The sequence below is a fragment of the Sceloporus undulatus genome, chromosome 1 (assembly GCF_019175285.1).
Source record: "Sceloporus undulatus isolate JIND9_A2432 ecotype Alabama chromosome 1, SceUnd_v1.1, whole genome shotgun sequence".
Lineage (NCBI taxonomy): Eukaryota > Metazoa > Chordata > Lepidosauria > Squamata > Phrynosomatidae > Sceloporus > Sceloporus undulatus.
In genome coordinates, this window is record NC_056522.1 from 355,294,844 (window position 1) to 355,303,398 (window position 8,555).

The following is an 8,555-nucleotide window of genomic DNA, read 5'->3' on the forward strand; positions in this document are numbered from 1 at the left end:
TAAATAATAACCACTGTTCTCACAATGTGCTTTCTATTTCTATATGGAAATTGAAGGTCCTGATGATTCAAACACAAGTCCATGGACAGTGAAGTACAGTGGAACCTCGCCATACGCGGGGGATCCGTTCCGGATCCCGCCGCATATGGCGATTTCCGCCTATGCTCGAGCCCCATTGTAAACAATGGGGCTCATGCACGGTGGCGCGGAGGTGTGCGGGGTGCAATGGGTGCGTGCGCCCAGCGGCTTTGAGCGCGCACGCTCAAAGCCGCTTAAAAAAAGTCCGCGTATGCGGAGGCCCCACTGTAATTTTGGAATGGTGCAATACTCAAATAAAAATATTAGGCAGCAAAATCTACCCAGTTCATTAAAAATCCAAAAAGCAAAAAAATGGAATGAATGAGAACTTGGCAAAATTTGAAACTGACAAAATCAGGCCTTAGCAGAAGGAGAAATCTGATAAGAAAGCACCTCAGAATTCTTTCTCCTTCTTTGGAAAGCATTCCTTCATTTTAAAAAAAAACACACAACCCAACTAAGCACAAAAATGTTATGGATGTGAAATGTCACCTTACTTTAAATAGTGCAATTATGATTGCTGTTATATGCAGATCACAGCAATGGTTAAGCTCTGCTTAGGGATCAAAACGGCACATGTATCAAGTCTGCAGTGTGTTACTCTGATTGGTGTTGACAATGGCTATGCTCAGATTTTTGTCAGGCTCTGTTTCATGAACAATAAATCCACCAAATAACAACTGTGGGTACAGAAGTCTTTGCTATCGGGGTGAAAGCCCTGGGCAGCTGAGTGATGACAAACCTAGTTTGTTGGCTTTCTCTTCCTTTAAAACCTTGCTATGACTTTGTGGAATCAATTTACATTCATTTCAGAAGATGTAGTTGATGGACTTTTTGTAAAAACAAAAAACAAAAAACAAACTTTGGAAAAAGATTCCAGGCTTTGTGATTCTAGCAGCCTGCTGAGAGTTACTACTATTACTATGCAAGGAAAAAGATAGTTTGGTACTGGAAAGAACAGACTTGAATCTTGTTGGTTAGTTCCAACTAAAGTAGAATATAGAATCATAGAACAGTAGAGTTGGAAGAGACTGCAAGGGCCAATGGTGAGTCAACATGTATGTTTCAATAGCTCTGCTCTAGTCAGGATTAACCATAGTTGTTGTTGTTGTGTGCCTCTTTAGGACCCAGTTATGATTTGTTTATTTTTTTCCCTAAACAAATCTGTTTGACTAGAAACAACCACAGAGCAAAAGCACCACGGTATCACAGCAATCCCAACTTTCTTTCAACACTCTTTAAAGCTGTCTGATTTAGAAGTGGCTTTACCTCAGGATTTGGGAAAATTACTTTTTTTTACTGTAACTCCCAGAATACCCTAACCATGCTTGCTGGAGGATTCTGGGAGCCCAAATAGTAACTATTCCAAGCACTGGCATTCTTGACATTCCCATTTCCCATCATCATCTTCCCTTCTCGTTGCATGAATGTTTTACAGGAGTTGTTGCTATGTGCTTTCAAGTGATTTTTGAAGCAACAATCCTAAAGCAAATCTATCAAGGAGTTTCCTTGGCAAGATTTACTCAGAGAAGGGTTTGCTACTGTCTTTCTCTAAGGCTGAGGGAGTGTGATTTGACCAGTGGGTTTCCAGTCTAGCAAAGATTCAAACCCAGGTCTCCCAGAGTCCTAGCCCTGCAGTTAATGCACTACACCACACTGGCTCTCTTATTTGCAGAAGTCAGTTGTTGGTTGGTCCTCACAATTGCCAAAGCAGAGAGAATAACAATGGGCTGCTTGTGAATCCCTTGTGCAATTATGATGGTGCCGTTTAGACTGCAGACCAGGTTCAGCATTTCTAAAGATAAGCTTTTTCTTCAGGGACTTCTGATAACGCTTTAGTAAACACATGCTCAAATTTTAAACTAAACAGAACTAGGGCTGATTTATTTTATTTTTTAAAAAGAGTAAGATTGAATACTATGTCCCATCCTGCATCAAGATCACTATAATTGTTTATTTTTAAACTGCATATATGAGCAAAGAAAAGGAGCAGGTTTATATGTGCCGGTGTGCATTAAAAATGGTTGACTACGGCAAACCTCCTCTGAACAAATCCTGCCAAAAAACAAAACAAAAAAAAAACCATGATAGGGATGCATTAGGGTCGCCATAAATTGGAAACAACTTAAATGCGCAAAACAACAACATATTGGGCTTAAAATGCAATTATTTAATTACACACACCATACACAATGCTGGCTGTGTGTGTGTGTGTGTGTGTGTGTGTGTGTGTGTAAATATATATAGAGAGAAGCACTAGTTGTAATATAAGATCACCAATATAATATTGGAAAACTATCACATCTGTAAGAGGAGAGGAGGATTAAAGGCTAGAGCAGCTGCTAAAGTGATCTTAGTCTCAGCAAACAAACCATCCTTTCATTGTGACAAAATGAGCAGACAAAATGAGAGCAAAGCTGAGTAGTAGCAGCAGCAACAGATGCTGGATTAATGCAATAAAGTGAAATATCTCAGAACAGACTGATATATGGAACACCAAGCTGGACTTGTCTGTTGGCCTCAGGTGACCCTCCCCTCATAGTTCACTGGGCTAATAGGTCTATTTTTCCATCACAGATTGTTGGCTGGAGCAATCCATGAGTCAACTTCCAATATAAACTCAGTCTAGTCAATAGTAAAAGAACACTGGTTATAGATTTGCAATTTTGTCTCCATTTTGTTGGCATTACCTTCATCACAGGGGGAAAAGATCCTTAAAAGCAGTTAGAGCAGAAGGATTGGCTTCAAATTAATTTCTTTCCGGATCAGAGTGTAAAAATTGTCTCTATACCTGATTGCTCTGTTCTAACAATTAAATATGGCAGAGAAAATGGTCTGTGGGTGGAAGTGAGGGGTTGATACCTCTCACAGAGACAAAACACTGGTATTATGGATTTGTGCAAATCAATTTCATCTGCCTACCACACGGATAGATTGGCAGCTATGCTACACTGCAGTCTAGGCTGTATGACTTTATGCATACAGTAGTCACCCCTGTATCCATGGGGAATACATTCCAGGACTCCCAGTGGATGCCTGAAACCATGGGTAGTACTGAACGCTAGACCAGTAATGTTTTTTTATGGCAATTGACTGTAGGTAATTGAAATAATGGAGATCAAAACTGCAAATAAGGAGGGACTATATAAAAAATTTTGGCCCATGGCTGACCATGGGGAACTGAAACTGCAGAAAGCAAAAGCATGGATAGGGGTGTACTGTACTTAACTAAGTAGCAAAGGTGCTACAGAACCCTCCTAGTGAACTGCACAGATGTGTACCAGGGCACCATCAAGAGTGTCCCAATGCGCACTGGCACTCAGGCCAGTGTCTTGATGCACACTGGGATCTACCAATGCACATTGGCTGTCTCTAGCTGTTGTCCAGATGGACATTGGGAGTGCCTGATATACACTGGTACCCACCAACCATCTGTCTCCATGGACATCATACCAATGTGCAACAATCACTTTGCTGGCTCGCCTATGTAATAATGTCTTGACAGCCCCTTGCTGAATATGGATGCTGCAAAACTGCTCAGTTCTATTTCCTGCAGTCTTAAATCTCATACTGAGTTCAGCCACAATTTTAAGTAATCTGATGGCAGATTACCCAGTCCCTTGTTAACAGTGACCTTGCTGATCTGAACTGGGTATTCAGGTGGATACATGCATGGTTATAGATTCTCATTTTATTACTCTTTATTTTAAAAATATATTATCCTTTTAAATAACAAAATGATGCTCATTTCTCAAGGAAATGTATTTTGTATCAGGGCAATAGAAGCGTGTTCTATACCCCTCACCCACTCCTGGAGTCATGAGGGTTGAGATTACACATGCTTAGAGTATTTCTTTTCCATTTATCAGGGTTAGCAAATGGTTGATTTTGCTCTAATGTATCAGAAGCAGATGAAAGGAATAGAAAGGGTGGGCAGGAAGAGAAGAGAATTAGTGGTATAACCTGGCCATAACAAAAGGGCTGAACTTTAAAACCATTAAGTGCAACATGATCTAAAATTACCTAGTGGGACCAGTTTTTTTCCAAGCCTTTCTGCTTTTTAGTTGGAACTGCCAGGAACTGAACTAGCAGGCTCTTCCCATTATCCCAGCCAGCAACACTTCCATTCATACCAAGCTGATAGTACAAATGGCTAAGAATGTTATCTATAAAAAAACAAAACAAAACATTTTTTTTCTAAAACAAGAGCAAAAGCTCTTCAGATTATAAAAAATTCAGTATTGCTCACAAAAGCCAGAATAATTTGAGTGCTTAGTATTAAAAAAGTGTGGCTCTCAAAGCCCTGTGCATTCAACCATGTTTGGGACTCCTCATTTTTAGCAGCAATATGGCAGGCACAGACAACATGAAAAAAACAAAACAAATAAGACACCCAGCAAATACTAGCACCTATTGAAATGAGCCCTTATAGATTGATTATGAGAATTTATTTCAGTTCTTTTTGGTATGAACATACCAAAATCAGCTAATTTCTTCATAAATGGGATGTAGGAGAAAACAAAACTCAGTTTTTGTTTATTGCTACCTGTTTGGGGATGATAGACACTGTAGTCCAACATGCCTGGAGGAATCCAGGTTGGGGATAATTCCCAATCCTCTTTTTTTCTGCATGCAAGCACTGCGCTCATGTAAAGAGAGATCATGTATTTCTGTCCATGTTTCCCACATAAGCGAACATACTTTCTACACTGCAAATCCTGTTTTCAATAGACTTTAATATAATCAAAATTGCTGGCTGGAACTATGGTAATTCCTATAAATTGGCATGGAGCGCAATAATGATTTTCTACTTCATCGTGCCATGGTCAATTACAACTCATATATTAGATCTAGATCTTTCAAAGACTGGGGCTGGTTTTTCCCTTGGATTTTTTTATGAAGTATGTTCATTTCACCTAGCGGGCTTCTCAGTGGAGCCATCCATTTAATTAAAAAAAACTCAAAAGAAAAGAAAACAAAAGTTGCATTTCAAATTGTGCTCTCCTGATATTCTTAAGAGCCTTAAGCAATGCATTTCTGAATTACAGAGAGAAGGTGTATTTGCATGGGGGGGAGGGAGCCCCAATCTTATCTGAATGGTTTGCCAATTGAGGTCTATTACATTTATGCAAAGGTGACAGCATCCCTTCAAGCACATAGATTCTAGATAAAGTGTGCAGTGAAGAGTAGCCTCAAGCATCAATATGTGGCGTCTGCCTAGTACTATGTACTTGACATGCATCATCAAACCTGCCTCTCTTTTGTGCTTCAGTATTTAATTCTGTATTCGAAGTGAAGGCTAGAATTGCTGGAGGGATCTTGTGACAGCAGACCAACTTTTAGAAAGTGAACTTTTGAGCTGGGTGTCTCATTTTGTTTTAATATTGCAGTTCCCCTAAAAAGTATAAGTGCTTAACTAGTTAACAAGAACAGTAAACAAGCAACAGAAGGCACAATCTAATTTGCAGCAGCCAGATCATCTCCAGACTCACTACCACCATGGCAAAAATGCTGTTGTAGCACAAAACGTGCAGAATCACACTCATAAAAGCAATAACAAAGCAAGGTGCAGAGCCATAGTTTAGTGGAAAGGAACTATTTCCATGCCTCCCCCCAGACTAGGCCCCTTTCACACTCCACAATTATAGCACTATGATTCCACTTTAATTGTCATGGCAACATTCCATAGAATCCTGTGATGTCCAGTTTCAGAATAGTCATTTATAATTCTTAGCCAAGAAACTCTAATGCCTCACCAAATTACAATCCCTGAAATCAACAGGAGGTTACTATGGAAGTTAGAGTGGAATCACAGTGCTATAAATGTATAGTGTGAAAAAGCCCTAAAAGTGAATTCTTTCTCACTTCTGGTTTAAACACACACATTTTCCAGTGGGAGTGCATTCCACAGTCAGTGGGAGGGAGAGGAAACCTATTTACCCCCTGGACTGCTAAAGTGGCCTATCGCTGGTGTAAGGGGAAGGAGTCCACCTAGAGTTTTCTTTATTTGCCCTGTAGACCCTTACCACAGATTTACAGCCATTAATTTTAATGAGAATCTCATGGCAACCCCTGATAGCTTCTCTTTTCCAGAGCTCCAAGAAAGGGATGTGCCCTATGTTTAGAGCAGTACTGTATTCTAATTGGACTCGTCCTCCAAGGGCCAATGGAGCTAACACTAGCCTAGTTAAAGCCATGATGCATGAGGGTGGGGATGTTGGAAATTATTTAGGACTTTCCTGACCCTGACCTAATTTATGCCAGCATAAATTTATGTCTGTGTCCCAAGGCTGGAGGAGGTTTGGATCTAGAATAACCCAGCTCTTTCCTCATTCTACCTTTTCTGGCTCTTCAACTGGCAGTTGGCTATATAGCTTAAAGAATGTAGGGACAGAGTGTGGTAGCGAACAGATGTGGGGATACTTTGGATGGGTACAATGAATGAGACATTGCTAGGGAATTGTGGTCGGGTTGGAAGTAGGATTGGGTAGCAGTAAAGGAGAATATGCCCTTTCCCTCACACTCATTCTTTCCCCCTGTCCCAGGCACTATGTCCTTAGCACAGTGACTCCTACAATCTGCCCATTAATTACAGCCAATGGAGGGTCAAATTCTAAATTTCTGGATTTCAGGAGGCTTCTAGGGCAACACTGGAGATGCTGAATTCATTGTAACATTCAGGACAGAATAATTTCCACTGGAGAAGGAGAAATATGTTTCAAATTTAGCTTCTCCCTCTCTTTTAAAAAATATGAAAGTATTCATACAACACTGAAACGTTCACATGATGTTGCATTTATTTTGTTCTGACCTCTGTGCATGGAAAGAATGTCTGTTATGCCTCTTACAATCACCCTACAGACCGATATCCTCCTACAGTCACCTCTCTCATACCAGGCTCGGCACAAACTTTTGCTGCTTTTAAGAAAGCAAGCAGTCCAGAAGCATGATCAAAATTGACCATCTCAAGTTTCAAAAAGGGACATGCAAATTTGGGAGCAGGGCCAGGCCTACCGTTAGGCAGAGTGGGGCAAGTGCTTCAGATAGCAGATGATTCCTGGGTGGTAGCTGAAGAAAAATGTATTACACATTCATTCCTCCTGAGCCCTTAGTGGCTTCAGGTGAGGACATCCTATCCCCTTGCAATCTTTGAAAAAAGGTTCTGCTTCCTGCCCAGTCAGCTTCTGTACTTGGAATGGAAAAAGAGGTGTCAAGGACCATCTTGTTCTTTTCCTCAGGCAGCAAAATGCTAGTCCCAAGCAGAGGGAATCAAGCTATAAGCAGCAAGATTGAGAACCTTGATATTTGATAATATGTTCAAGGTTAAACTGCCAGAGCCAGATGTTGTAGGCGCTTTTGTCATGGTGGCTGTTCCAATTGTGGTTTTGCATCATACCAGCTACAGGGATACTTCAATGGAATAAAAGCAACATAGTCTTGTGGCAATTTAAAGACTAACAAGTTTTATTTTTTGTCAGTTTTTGCAGACTGCATCCTATGAAGAAGGTACTAGTTTTATCTGTCATTAGACACTTTGATGTCTTTGCTATGACAGACAACTATGGCTACCTTCTGAGAGAGCCATGAGACAGGAAATGGGAATCTTCCCCTACCCTTTATTAAAAATGGCTTTGAGCCTGGCCTTCTCCTTTGTCTTAATCCTTTGATGTTTAGAAATCAATAAATAAAGCTTTGCATAGGATGGAGATACAAAAATACTACCTGCAAACATCTGTCTCACACGTCTAGCTATTATTAGGGGTCACAGCCAGTGTGATTTGAGTGTTGGACTGGGACTCTAGAAACCAGGGTTTGATTCCCCAGTTGGCCATGGAAACTCCCTAAGTGACCCTGGGCAAGTCACACACAGTCAGCCCCAGAAAACCCCATGATAGGTTCATCTGAGGGTTGCCATAAGTCTGAAATGATCTGAAGGCACACAACAAGAACATAGGTATTTTACTGCTTTATCACACTAGGAGGCAAACGGGATTTAAATGAGAGTTAAACTAGAGAAAACCAGAAAATGCCTGATGTTTATCACATGACATTTCCTGGTTTTCTCTAGTTTAAACTCTCGTTTAAATCCTGTTTGGCCCCTAGTGTGATAAAGCAGTTAATCTGTTTTAATCTTAATTTTAAACTACTGGCTCTGAGCCTGTACAGTGATCCCTTGCTATTCATGGGGGATCCATTCCAGAACCCACTGTGGACAGCAAAAAAGACGGCACCACAAATCCTGTTGTTTTCAATTTGTGAGTGTGCACATGTGCCCATTTAAAAAGCTGAGGCTTGCCATTCATGGAAGCTCAAATCCACAGATGGTGAGCCCATGGTTGGCACAGGTGTACTATATTATGGAGTACCTCTCTGTCTGTCTTTTCCCCATCTAACTAAACCATATTAAAACCAACAATCAAATTGTTTAAAGTACCATATATACTTGACTATAAGTATATCTCATGTATAAATCGAGG